The 14720-nt window shown below is 46.2% G+C and overlaps 1 protein-coding gene across 1 annotated transcript in view; it reads left to right on the plus strand.

The window, feature by feature from the left end:
• Positions 1-349: 349 nt before the first annotated feature.
• Positions 350-14720, plus strand: part of TMEM229B (transmembrane protein 229B) — a 64071-nt gene continuing 49700 nt past the window's right edge. Inside the window, exon 1 of the mRNA XM_043548115.1 lies at positions 350-572. The gene's annotated coding sequence lies outside the window, so the exon portion shown is untranslated. The remainder of the gene's footprint in view (positions 573-14720) is intronic.

Here is a 14720-nt window from a genome sequence, read left to right on the forward strand (position 1 = left end):
ATCTTAAATTCTCAGGAGCTGGTACCTGAGTTGCTTCTGTGTTTAGCAGCTACAGATGATGCAAAGTCCTTGCGTGTAAATTTACCAGGTAAATTATTAAAAATTGGAAGAACTGCGCAGCGGGGAACGGTGACCTGAATTAACCCTTAGCAAGCCAGAGAGAGTGCCTGGAAAGCCGACCCTGCTCTATAGGAGCTGCTGTAGGTGCAGGCAGAAGGCCAGGGGGTGGGAGCAGGTGAGCTGAGGCCTGCAGCCAGATGATTTTCCCTGCTAAAGTCCCCTCCACCATCACCTCCCTGTACCAGAGCTGGCTCAGAACAGCAGCGAAGGAGTTAAGGGCTGGTGCGGGAGAAGGCCGGCTGTAAGGAGGGAGCATGTGCAGTTTGCAACCGCATCCATGCTACGGGTTAGTGTCACTGGAACATTTAATCTCCAGCAGCCGCCGCCTCGAGCCATCCATGGAGGCGAGGAAGACAATGCGCGGCTGAGCGGAGGAGGCGGGAGAGGCAGGAGCGAGGCAGAGCGTGGCCGCAGCAGCTGCCCTGGAGCGCGCTCGCCCCATCTCCGCCAGGGTAGGGGCAGTGGGAGCCAGTCCAGGCCTCCCGCAACGGAGCTGGCGGATGCTGGGCTGGGCTGGGGGATGCCGGGCCGGCGTGGGAGCCGGAGGGAGGGCTCTGGAGCCCGGCCTCTGTTGCTTTCGGTTTCTCGCTGCGCTGGCTCCGGCTCCGCTTCCTGCCGCGGGAGAGGAGTTGGAAGGGGGGTGAGGGGGCACCTCCCACCCGGAACAAAGCGGGCTCCAGGGCAGAGGCGGCGGGGGGGGGGAGGGGGTTGCCCGGGGCTGCGGAAGGCAAACCCAGCGGGAGGGCAGCGGCGGGGGCTGGGAGCCAGCGCAGCTGGAGCGGAGTTGCGGGGAGTTGCGAGGGGAGCCGGGGCCGGCCATGAGCTGGGCGCTGGAGCCACACAGACGATCCCGGGTCAGGATCTGTCGCCCTCTCCCGGGAATCGGCATCCGCGTGGGGCATGTGGCAGGCGCTGAGACCCGGCTCCCAGCGAAGGGAAGGCGCCTCGCCTCGCCCCAGGCTCCGGCGCTTGCCCGCCCTGGCTGATCAGACGGCAGGGCACAGGCAGGAGAGACCCCTGGCACTTGCAGCGTCCGGGGTGCTGGGGCGGCTGCTGCACCTCTTGGCTTGAAGTGGTTTCCATCATATATATATACAGGGTTTACATTTGGTTCAATAGCGCTCAGCACCCCCATTATACAGCACCCCCATTATACAAATTGTCCCAGCCCCCCGGTTCTGCTCTTTCCCGGCGCCTTCCACGCTGTGCCGGTCTTCCCCTCCTTCCTTTGTCCCCTGTGGCTGTGAAGAGCTGGGGCTGGCATGCACTGGGGCAGGTGGAGGGTAGGCAAAGTTTCTTTATGTGTTTCACATTCAGCCAGAGCTGATTGAGATGAGGGGCAGGGACCCTCCTGCGTTGTACTGGGGGCTTCCTGGTAGAGCTGGCTGAACAATGTACATTAACCTGGTCCCTTCGGCAAAGCAACGGGTCACCTTTGACACACAGCATTTTCTGTTGATTTGGGGAAATTTTTGTTTTGGGAAACAAATGAAATGGTGTTTGAATAGTGTCCATGTGCCCTGCTTTTTCTGAACAGCATGGCTCAATTTTTCTCTGCCCAATGCCATTCATTGTTTTGACATGAAACTAGTTTTTCAAAAGGCTGGATTGGGAATCAAATGTTTTGATTTTATTGAAATGAAGAAATTTTCAGAATTTTGTGTTTGCAGAAAACTTCTTTCCTTTTTAGTTTTTTTTTTTCCTTTTTCGGAATGGGGGGGGGGAACGTTGAAATTCTTGAGGTTCCCACTAAACTGAAAATCTGGCTTCTGCCCATCCCTAGTCCTTGGTACCGGGATTTCTTAAGCTACCTTTAGACATTTGTGACGGCTGGAATATTAGGAGGTTCCCAAGCCCCTGTCCAAGCTCGTGTGTCACACCAGGGCTTCCTTGTCTGGTTTTGGCATCCTCTTGCGCTGGACCTGATAGGTGCCAGGGTTCAGAAGCTGGACCTGCTCTCCTTCCCACCAGAGGCAAGGAAGCTTTCCCAGCTTCAGTATTCCTTTCAGTTTGTTGCATTGCTTAATAACAGGAGGATCCTCTTATTTCCCTCTTGCCTGCTGGAAAAGATGGTCCCTCCAGGAGCTGAAAATATTCATAGGCAGGATGGTGAATTTGATTACCTGAATTGTATTTATCCAGTGTCTGTAAAAGAAATAAAGCACTCAGAGTGCAACATCCTTTCATTTTCATGTATGCAAATACATTAATACTTATACTGCATTGGTCGGGGACTTGATAGCAATAGATGATTCTATGATAGATAATAAATCCCAAAGGAAAATTTTTCAAAAAATTGAGTGAGCAGAAAAACAGCAATTGTTACAATGAGACCTCTACTGGCAGCAGCCACTGCAGGCTACAAGTCAGGCAAGCCATTCACTATGTACCTAATGTTAAGGACATTCTTATGTCCTATTTACATCAATGGGATTTAAACCTCAGCTTAAGTACTTCCCTGAAGTGCGGTCATAATGAGCTGGTCCAACATATTCCACACATAGATGACAGTAGTGAACATGTTCCCAACAATGACACAATTCATTGCTGCTGGGAAAAATGTATTACACTTCAAAGTGGATGGGGTATGGTAGGGAATCTCCTCCCTGAGTTGTGTTGTACATGTTGATGGCCTATTCTGCACTGCTTATGCAGAGGACCCTTCCATTTGAGAGACACTATTACCATTTTGTAAAAGGGGAAACTGAGGCACTGTCAGTAGTAGATCTGGGCCTACAACCCAGGAATTGACTCCCATCCCTTGGTTTAACCATTAGTTAACACCGCCTCTCAACAAAGGATAACAGGAAGAGCAAGGCTCACTTATTATTTTTTGTTGTTATTGTAGGGCCTAGGAGCTCTAGTCATGTGTCAGGACCCTATTGTGCTACATGCTGTACAGACACAAAATGCTTTGAGATCCTCCTGATACTTTGTACTCTATGTGCATTTTATTAGCTTATCTCCCCCTACCCAGGAAAAGTGGCATACAGGCACTGGAAAAAATATTTACTTTCTCCTTTATTGAGGTTGTCACAGCATGACCAAAAGGGAGGTCAGTATTATTGTATCTATTCTACACATGGGTGAAAACTCAGGCAGACAGAAAGTAAGTGACTTGTTCAAGGTCACACGGTGAATCAGTGGCAGAGCAAAGAATAGCCTCTAGGAGTCTTGCCTCTTATATCTACGCTGCAATCAGGCATTGTAATTGTAGCACCTATAGATGTGCCCGAGCTAGCTCAAGTAACAATGGCAATGAAGCCACAGCAATCTGGGCAGCTTCATGGGCTAGCTCTGCCAGTCCAGGATCCTACATTTCTACTTGAGTGGCTGCTAACTATGCTGCCATGGTTTAACTGCCCTAGTTCCTTGTGCTAGCTTTGATCTAGCTTAGGTCAAAGCTAGCTAAGGTATGTCTACACATGCTGCAGTTACATCTCCCAATTGCACTGCAGACACCCCTCCAGTGGCTTGCCCTGGTCACAGTACTATATATAATATAAACTCCAGAACTGACAGAACTACGGCCCAGTTATAACAAACAAGCAAAACACCCTAATCAAACAAAAATAAATAAATCCAGAATAAATGGTTGACCTATTTGATTAATAATGACTTGTCATAGCAGCAGTTCTGCCCATAAGGGTCAAATCTTGGCATTCTCACAGTACTGCAGATTAGTGTAAAAAAAAACTCATGGAGGGTCACACAAATGATCCAGGGGCTGGAAAACAAGCCTACAATGTGAGGCTTAAGGAGCTCAACTTATTCGTCTTATTGAGAGAAGGTTGAGAGGTGACTTGATCACTGTGTATAAATGCTTACATGTGGAATGAGAGAGCTGATCACCAGGGATCCTAGTTTTCTGTGATTGAAAAAAAAACAAAATTCTCTGATTTAAAAAAAATAAAAATTTGCATTTTTCCATGATTAAAATGAGACACTGAATTTTAGTTTCCCAAGCCACAATATATACAGGTATCAATAAAACATTGTGTTCAACTGGTATACAGCGGAGCCCCATTTGTCCGATGTAATTGGGATTGGGGCCAGACTGGATAATCAAAAATTCAAATAATCTGGGGAGTTTCATCCCTGGGTGGCAAGGCTCAGGCTGTCAGCCCTGGTTTGTAGGGAGAGCTGGATAATGGAGGTGCAGATAGACAGGGTTCTTATTGGTTTTTATTTTTTCACAAAATGTAAAAACTAAAGATTCTGTGTAAAAATGCAAAATCTGCATTTTTCCATGGCAAACGGATTTCTAGGATTCCTGCTGATTACAGGGAGCTTTTCAACCTTGCTGACAAAGGCATAAAAAGATCCAATGGCTGGAAACTGAAGTTAGACAAATTCAGCCTTGAAATAAGACACAATTTCCTAGCAATGAGGGAAATTAAATATTAGAACAGCTTACCAGGGGAGGTGGTGGGCTCATCATTAAGAAGACATAGGATATCTTTTTTTAAAAGATATACCTTAATCCAGTTTCTGGGAGAAATTCTACAGCCTATGTATGCAGGGGGGCAGGCTGGATGGTTGTGGTAATTCATTCTGGCCTTGGAATCTGTGACTTTATGAACCATAGTGTCCATTCCCTTCTTTTATGGGCCATGGAGACAATGGGAAGTTCTCCATTGCCCTCAACATGCTCATAATATTTGCAACTCTGCAGTAAGACAATGACAATCTCATGCTTCAAGAGCTTCAGCCATTTGCCTGCTGGGGTCAGGAAGGAATGTTTCTTTTCTCTAATACACAATTGTCTAGATGTATTCTGAGGGGTTTTTCCCATCTTCTTCTGAAGCATCAGCAATTGGCCACAACTGGATACAGGGTGGACCCGTGCTCTGAAGTGGTACAGCGAATCCTCCGTCTTGACGCCTGGAGGGTGTGTTTTGCTCATCTGCTCAGGTTCAAACTGATCACCAGATTTGAGGGCAGGAAGGAATTCTCCCCCCGGCTCAGATTGGCAGAGACTGGTAAGGTGCGGGTTTGTCTTCCTCTGCAGCATGGAGCATGGATTGCCTGCTGGATCATCGGGTCATATCTCACCTAATCATTTCCCTGCCATTGCAGGAGCCTTGGGCATCGGTGGCATCTTGGTCTCCTGTTTTCTGCCTGTGGTGCACATTATTAGTGTTATTATATGTATTATCATGGCACCCAGTCGGAGACAGGACCCTGTTAGGCTAGGTGCTGTACAAATACAGAGCAGAAAAATACCCCCTGCTCCAAAGACCTTACAATCTATGTATAAGACAAGAGACAACAGTGGGATACAGACAGATGGGGTAGTACAAGGAAATAGTGAAACAATATTGGTCAGCATGATCACCAGCAGTCGAACTGTTGTCAAATTATTTGTAGGTATCACAGAAAAGGAGTGTTTTGAAGGAGGATCATGAGTTAGTTTTGCAGATGTTTACAGGTAGCTTCTCCCATACATGAGCAGCAGCATGGGAGAAAGCAAAAAGGTGCTTGTTTGAAAATTTAACAAAGGGGTGATGGAATCCGGCTTCCTGGGCTAATCAGAGGGAAGAGTTGACCTTTCAGTACTGAATGAGAGATGATAGGTAGGGTAGGGATAGGTCTTGAAGGGCCTGGAAAATGAAGACAAGCAGCTTACGTTTGATGTGATAGAGACGGGGGAGGCAGCAGGGGGATATAATGAGAGGGAACATGGTCAAAGCAATGGGCTAGGACAGGGGTTCTCAAACTTCATTGCATTGCGACACGCTTCTGACAAGAAAAATTACTACATGAGCCCAGGAGCGGGGACTGAAGCCTGAGTCTGCCTGAGTCCCACCGCCCAGGGTGGGGGGCCAAAGCAGAAGCCCAGGCCTGTAACCTGAGCCCTACTACCTAGGGCCAAAGCCCTCGGGCATCAGCTAGGGTTGCCAACTTTCTAATTGCACAAAACTGAACACCCCTGCCCTACCCCTTCCCTTCCCTGAGGCCCCGTCCTTCTTGCTCCATTCCCCCTCCCTCCGTTGCTCACTCTCCCCCATCCTCACTCGCTTTCACCAGGCTGGGGCAGGGGGTTGGGGTGGGGAGGGGGGTGAGGGCTCTGGCTGGAGGTGCAGGTTATGGGCTGAGGCCAGGGATGAGGGGTTTTGGGTGCGGGAGAGGGCTCTGGGCTGGGGCAGGGGGAATAGGGTGAGGGGGGTATGGGCTCTGGGCTGGGGGTGTGGGCTCTGGGTGGGTCCAGAATTGAGGGGTTCAGGGTGCAGGAGAGCGCTCCATCCTGGGGCAGGGGGTAGGGGTGGGAGGGGTGAGGGCTCTGGCTGTGGGTGCGGGCTCTGGAGTGGGGTTGGGAATGAGGGGTTTGTGGTGCAGGATGGGGCTCCAGGCTGGGCAGGAGGTTAGGGGGGTGCAGGCTCCGGGAGGGAGTTTGTGTTTGGGAGGGGACTTGGGGCAGGGGGTTGAGGTGTGGGAAAATGGTTGGGGTGTGGGGTCCCTGTGGTGCTTACCACAGCTCCTAGGAAGCAGCCGCCAGATTCCTGTGGCATGGGTGGCCAGGGGGACTCTGAGTGCTGCCCTCATACCTGCAGGTGCCGCCCCCACGCCTGCAGGTGCCACTTCCGCAGCTCCCGTTGGTCACAGTTCCCGGCCAATGGGAGCTGCTCAGCCGGCACTTGGGGCGTGGGCAGCACGTGGAGCCTTCCTGCCCGCTCAAGCATCTGGGTCCGCAGGGACTTGGCGGCCACTTCCAGGAGCTGTGCGGAGCTAGGGCTGTCTTAGCGCCGGGCCCCCGCTGCACCGCTGACCAGACTTTTAACGGCTCATTCAGCGGTGCTGACCAGAGCCTCCAGGGTCCCTTTTTGACAAGGCGTTCTAGTCAAAAAACGGACACCTGGCAACCCTAGTTTCAGCCCTACGCCCCAGTGAGTCTAATGCCAGCCCTGTCACAACCCACTTTGGGGTCCCAACCCACAGTTTGAGAACCGCTGGGTCAGGAAAATGATCTTTGTAGCGGCACGCTGAATGGATATAAGTGGAACAAGATTGCATCTCTCTGGACCAGAGAGAAGAATGTTGCAGTATTTCCAACACAAGATAATGGGAGCCTAGATGAACATTTTAGCTGTGTGGATGAATAGGAAGGGCCCTCTCTTAAATATGTTATGGAGAAGGAATCTGCAAGACTTAATCATAGCCTGGATGTGAGGACCTAGAGAGGGGTTCAGGTCAAAGATGATAACCAGGTTATGGGCCTAAGTGACTGGCAGGATGATGGAGTTGCCTGCAGAGAACAAGAAAGTTTAGTCTCCTGAGTACGGAATGGTTTAGTCTAACCCAAGTTATTGGGTTCAAAACAGGGGTAACTAGGTGAAATTTAATGGCCTGTGATATGCAGGAAGTCAGACTAGATAATCGAATGGTCCCTTCTGGCCTTAAACTCTCTGAAACTATGAAGGCAGAGAAGCAAATTTTTCACGGAAAATGAAAGGAAAGTGTCCTGAAAAGACGGCTACAAAACAGTAAAGATTTGGTAAAGCCTACTATTTGTGAGGAGGTGAAGGCTACAGTGGCATATAAAAGGGAGCTGTTTGTCATGGCACTAGAGCCATTCAAGTAGCAGGGTAGTGGTTATTTCTGTTGATGCTATGTCACCCTCGGGATTTTGTGTGTTTCTGGATTTCATTTAATAAAAGTCATATTTAAATAAATAAAGTGAAGGGGCTTCCAGACATGGCTTTTCAGTGCCAAACTGCCTGCCACCCTCAGCAAGATAGACTAGAAAATTTGTAATGCTAATTAAAGGGAAGGAATATTCTTTTCCCCTTGGGTTAATTATTCTGGGGAAACAGGGTCAATTGCTCTGAGTAAACTTGTTGTTTACCAGTGGGAGTCAGATTGAGATATTTTTTCCTTTCTCCACCTTCCCCTACTGGAGAGTTTTGTATATTTAGATATGTTCTGGGGGTCTTGCATCTTTCTTTGCATAAGGCATTGGTCACAGATGGAGACAGGATCCTGACTAGAAGAATGATTGGTTTGTTCTGCTTTGTCAGCTCCTACGTGGACTGAGAGTGAAGAAAGACTCTACAAAGGTACTTTTGGTTTTCGTCTAAACTGAAGTGCACTGGGGATGAATTTTAAGCGTCCAGCAGTGGGAGTTCCACCTTCCAGAGAAAAACCTATGTGTAACAAGAAGGTGAAAGTGACTATTTTCTTGTTTATTTTCAAAGGAAGATTTAGCACCAAGGGAGCTAAATATACTGGCAATACCTGTGCTCGTCATAGCCAACAAGTGAATATATAAAAATGGCCCCATTTTGCTTCTCAGATCTGCTTCCCATAAATACATTTGAGTAAGGTCTGCTGCTTGTATCATCACAAGAAATGTTTCCTCCTGTTAGCCCTGCAAGCCCAATACAGATGTAGTAGAGTGAACTGGAGTCTGTTCTGCATTCTAAGTCAGCAACAGAGTTATCTGGTCAGTTTCTAGTCTCTCCATTATCCATGATGATGTGTAAGGCAAAAAGACCCAGATAGTTTCTCACATCCTAGATGAAGGTTGTGTGCTGGCAGCCAGAAAAAGCACATTCTTTTGAAAACTGAGCTAGCTGGATTTGGAAGTCACACAAGAATGGGCATACTGTGTCAGACCAGTGGTCCATCTAGCCCAGTCTGTTGTCTTCTGACAGTGGCTGGTGCCAGGTGCTTCAGAGGGAATGAACAGAACAGGGCAATGTATCAAGTGATCCATCCCCTGTTGTCATGGAGAGGGGATAAATACGATGTTTTTTACAGTTCCACTTTTCTGCCTATATCTGCACTTTAAGGTACAAATACCATCTGTGCTGGACGCTTGTGACATGAAGTTTAGGCGGTGATTCTGTCTGATAGTGAGTAGGAAAGAAAGCAAACTGAGTTGAAGCTCTGGCTCTGCAGCAACAGATACTAGCATCTGTGCCAGTTTGGAATGACGCGCCTCTTTCTGGTTGGTTAGCATGCCACATTCCTGTCAGCTTCTTTGTAAGTGATACACCCATTGATGTCTGTTACAAGTCAAAGGTTGTTCATAAACTTAAAGGCACCTAACTCCTTCCCACCACCCCATCCCACTAAATGCAAAAGATATAGGTAATTTCTGAGGTTGCATGTGTGCATGTTCATAACTGTTTTTAATGTAATATTAGCCTGAAGGGAAGCTGGGCAGCTTTAGAAGTTTCTCTTGTACACTGTAAATTCCACACTGAGTGGGGAATTGGAACTGGTTCCCGTTAGTGGAGGGCAGGGAAGGATTTATGTCATCCTCTGCTTGCGTATTGCCATTAAACCCAGCTAATCAAATCTAGTACAGTAGTTCAGAGCAACCCCACTCCTAAACCTTCCCCTTCTCCACAGCTTCTTTTCAAGCTCTTCATAAAAGTTGGATTAGCATATAAAGAGGCTCTTGTCCATTAAGTCTTCACTATCATGTGTTATCTTTCCTTCAGTTGCACAAGGCTAGAGCATTAGTGCTCATTAGATCAGCATTGATGGGGTAAGCTGGCAAGTCTTGAATGATCAGTGAACTCCTTTCTTGCTGGATCATCCCCCTCAGGCTGATACGTTTGTCTTGAATTAAGGCAGCATCTACCAGAAGTACATATTATAAAGAAGCTCTGAAAATCAAACTTCTGTCCTTGAGTTCTGCTGCTCCATTGCAACTAGTGGGGAAAAAAAGGGATTCTAAGTTGCTTTGTGCTGTCAAATGGCTGCAGTGCTCCACTTCGGAGGTGACTGCACTTCAGTGGTGCTTGTAGTAATCTCTGTATAGGTGTCCTAGTTGTAAAATTCAAGGGGTACAAACTCTAAAAGAGCATAAATGGGCATAGCTCCATAAATCTTGTCCAAGGTATTGATTTAGATCTATAAAAGCCAATATTAGCCTGGGAGCATAACGCAGTAAAATCTCATTCCATGGGCAAGTTAGTGATAGAGCGGTAAGGGAGGTGTCATTTGACTCGTAAAATTCTACAGAAGCATAATTTAAACGGTGTCATCCTCTGTGGTGTGGCAGGGGAGATTCAGACCCCCACCTCTCAGCTTCAGGTCCTCCAGTTGTTGGAAATTTTAATAATACGATGTTGTCGGAAATGGGTCAAGTTGGGTATCATTCAAAAACCCTTTCTGCATGAACACAATGGTACCAAACCTGACAAACCTACTACAATTATGTAGTTATGTATTTGGGAAAATGTATAAAAATCAACTTTTTAAAATTATACTTTAACACAGTGATGCAATGCTTATATAAAAAAGATGTTGATCTTTGGTAATCCAAGGATAGTTAGCCTTGACATGTAGGAGTGAAACCATTTATTTATCAAAGTCATCATACGTGTCCTCTCTGTCTAGGGCACCACTACTAGACTTGTCACACTGATCCTCATCTGCGCCACACTCTCACATCTCTGTACAAGGCAGGCTGCTGGCCAAACATTTGCAGGACAGTGAACATCCTGGTCTTTGCATACGAGCTTTTGATTACCTGAAGGATTGATTTGGGAGCACGTGATATTTCACACATAACTGGTTTGATCAGTCCATCCCCCAAGACTCATCCATGCCTGATAGTGAGGGTTTCTGGATCCGCTCAATCATCCCGGAGCCATTCCATTGCTTGATAATTTGGTCTCTTGATAGCAGGTATGAATGCATCCCTTGTCAGTGGCAGTTTTTCTCCATTTGTCTATTTCTTGGAAAACACCCACAAGCCTAGCTCTGCAAGTGTCATAATGTTGGTCTTCAAATGGTAAACTCAGTATATGAACGCCTCCAGTGCGGTTATGACCTCATCAGAGAGACTCTCAGCTGTTCTGAGGATCCCGAGAGAGAGGAGAGTCTTTGGAAGCTGAATCAAATGCCTTCCAGTAAGATAATTTGTTCTTCCCTGCCAGCCTTCCAGTAGTGTCACATCCTGAAAGGGTGAAGAAACCTGGCAGTGTGGTGCTTTTAATGGTGTGAATGATAGGAACACACCTTCTGAGAGAGAGTCAGCGATTCTATTTCCCAGCAGCATAAATGGGAAACCAGAATCTTGCAAAAATCTTGGTAGTGTCTCACAGAAACACTAGAACATCTGTGTCTTGTGCAAAGATCTGGAGTTTAGTAGCATTGATTTTTCTATGGCATTGATGACATGCAAGATAATTTTAGTGTCAGCTTCCTCATGGGAACTATGAAGAAACTCTACTGAACAGTGCAAGGCAGCAGCTTCATTATGCCATCCAGTGACAAAATTCTTAGAGCAATTCTTCACATGCTGGAGTATTTTTCCTGTAAGGTATGTGGTTAACTCATCCTTTGTGTGAGTATGAGACAGTAACTTCTTCACTGTGACGTTGGAGATGTTCATGAAGTCAGTGATTTTTGTATTGGACAGGTGCAATATCATGGAGTCTCTTCTTTCTGGTAATATTTTTAATTCATTCCTCTGCATATGTATCAAACACCAGGTGGACTTCGCCATAGGGCCAATATTTTCTCTGTAGCCCCATAATGAAGTGTTCAGCCAAATCTCAGCAGGTATTAACAGTTTTTGGTTTGTCAAGAGCTTGTACCTCAGCCATACCAACTATGATTCTATGCTGAAAGGCCTCTGGTACATAAGATACTGGTCATGTTGTCAGTAGATGCTGGCTTAGGAAGCCATGCAGGATACGTATTAGTTTGCTTTTTGCCCGGCACATATAAATTGTTCTGTCGTATTGAAATGTCCATTGTGGTACCACGGAAAACTCATACTTCAAGTCTCACCTAGATCAAGCTCATACTGAGATCTGGACACAACCAGGAAATGAGCAAACAACGACCTGTCTGTGGTTAGCCCTGTAATAGTCCTGCCACACCTTCACTTTGACTTTCTTCTTTGCATTCGAGCACAGCTTTAGTCTGTTTTTGATCAGAGCCCATAGATTGATGGAGCCTTGGATAATTCTTTGAATTTTGAAGGTTTCATGCTTGTGGTGACCTAAAGTATCCATTTGACTGACATCTTTAGCTATCATATCCCTGAAGACTGCTTTCATCACGATATTAATGAGCTCCTGTCTGTCGTACTCGAATAGGTTGCCAGCATGAGTAAACTCATCCTGTAGCTTTAAAATTCCCCCTTCTTGGCATTTAACAATGCCTTATGAGTCTAGATGGTGCTTGCTTACTTCTGGGGACATCATCCCAGCTATACTTAATGTTTTGTTCTAAATTGGATGGACTTCTGCAGTTGACAGGAAATACCAGGAAAGAGTATTTGGATGCTGTGTTACCAACCCCATAATGACTTTCACTGCTCTGTTTTCATGTTCTAGGTTTTCAGCTGAACCAAGTACACAGAAGGGAACTGGCGACCCTTTTTAACAAGTCAATTTCCTTTTTGAAATTCCTCCCATGTGTCAGGGTCAGACTTTTTTCCACCTGCTATTTCAGTGAGGTATAGGGCAATCATTGCAGAACAGTTGGTTAAATCTAAAGCAAAAAACTATTTCACAAACCGCAATGTTCCCTCTAATTTTTTCCATCGATTTGCGGAATGAATTTTATGTGCAGCACCAATACTGAGGTAATGTGTGGATGTGCACTACCAGTAGAAACAAAAAACCTAAATATAATATATATTTTTTAAAAGCCCGCTCTCCCTGTCGCAGCCCCGGGACTGGGGGAGAGGCCTCTTTCCCCGCCACAGCTCTGCATGCCCCAAGCTCTCCCATCACCACCCCCCATCTCACCCCACTGCCCACACCTACCCCGATTCCCCACCTCACCCTACACATCCTCCAGGCCCACCTGTGCCTACGCCCCCTGTGCTGGGTGTGTGCCTGCACTAATCAGGTGTGTGCCCCTTGAAATCTCTTGTGTGGCTGCGCAGGCATGCACCTTAGAGTGAACACAGTCACAAAGTCTTCCAGAGCTGTGAGGTGCAAATTCCAATTAGCCGTCCTGACAGATCAAATAAAGAGCAGCAAACACCTGTCAACACCTGGCATTTGTCCCGTCATCTTCATGTTTCTCCTGATCCTTGATGAACTTCCTCAACCTGCCTTGCCAAAGCCAATTTATGGGCACACTTCTCATAGCATGTAAGACGCCACTGAGTGCTGTGTTTAAGTAGGTCCTCCACTGTGGTATTCTCCAAAGATTCTGCTACTAGTTGGTACTCTTCATCTCCCCATTGATGCCTAAAAATGATTGAGACAAAAGTAAAAACAAGGATTTTGTAATACGTTACTTTGAGATTGTAATTAGTTATTTAACATACATTACATAATTTTGTGCATGCTGTTCGATTCTTGTAATTTTTGGCTTGATGCTGATGTCTTAACCAGTGCCTCATTACAACTCATTTGGCATAATAAACAAAGCTGACAATCAATACCATTGGTCCTCTTCTTTTTTGCTGATGATGGCAAATGAACTTGAAGCCCTCCTTCCATTTATATTAATCTGTCACATTAAAAAAATTAATTGGGTATCATGTTCTGAGCATTAATGGATAGCACAATATTGTTAGTTAAGGACCATAATTTAACTTTTTGTGAGGGCTGCATGTTTGACGTATCTGTGCTAAGATATAATTAAACATTCTTTCGAATATATATCTACATAATTGTTCTAGGTTTGTCATGGTTGGTACCACTGTGTTCCTGAGAGAAGGGACTTTTGAATGAAATCCAGCTCAACGCATTGCCAATGACATTGTGTTATCAACATTTCCATCTACCAGAAGATGTGGTGCTGGGAGCTGGGGAGGTGGTGAGGGAGTATCCCTGCAATGCCGCCGAGGGTGACACCATTGAAATTCTGTAGATGTTTGTGAATCAAATGACCGCTCCCTTACTTTCCTATCATTAACTGGCCCATGGAATAAGACATGCTCCCAGACTTTATTGTGTGTGGTTCCTGGCTACCTCTGAGACTCCCATTCCCCTGTTACTGTATATTTGCTCATAGTGCCTAGGTCTGAATGTCTGGTTGCTGGGCATTCTCAGTGGAGGGTTTGCTATTCTGGAATTCTTGCTAATCTAACAAAACCCAAACCCGTTGAGTTTCAGGGCACCCTCTTGGGACCATGTATCGTCTCAGGCTTTTGCATAGCAGGTGATTGTGGGAAAGACATTCCAGGTAAATTCTTGAGGAGGAGGAAGTCTCCTTCTTTGTTTTTTGATTTTGGTGTTATAATGTTGTGTACATTTTCTTGGAGTGGCTTGATGGGTGCAGTGTAAGCAGATCAAAATAAATATAGGGTCTGATCCTGCAGTCCTCTCAAAGGCACATTATCCAGTGAGGCTTTTAATTGGCAGCCCACTGGAGGGACTACAGGATCTGGTGAATAGTTTGTGAAATACTTTGAAATCTACCAGGATGAGATCAGCTAATATGAGATAGCAAGAGAAGCAAGACAGTAAGGTATGGTAACAATTCCATAATGATGTAGGACTTCACTGTTGCCACTCTGATGCTCTCCATGGCCATTAAAAACTTCACAAAGACAATAGGGAGAAAATTCAGATTCCCGCCACCTTCCAAAAGCGCAAGCCCTTGCTGCTTGGGATAAAGGAGAATATCTGTTATATGTGAACAGCATGGGGGCTATCCTATGGAGTTGA

Source organism: Chelonia mydas, chromosome 6 (genome assembly GCF_015237465.2).
Source record: "Chelonia mydas isolate rCheMyd1 chromosome 6, rCheMyd1.pri.v2, whole genome shotgun sequence".
In the NCBI taxonomy this organism is placed as follows: domain Eukaryota; kingdom Metazoa; phylum Chordata; order Testudines; family Cheloniidae; genus Chelonia; species Chelonia mydas.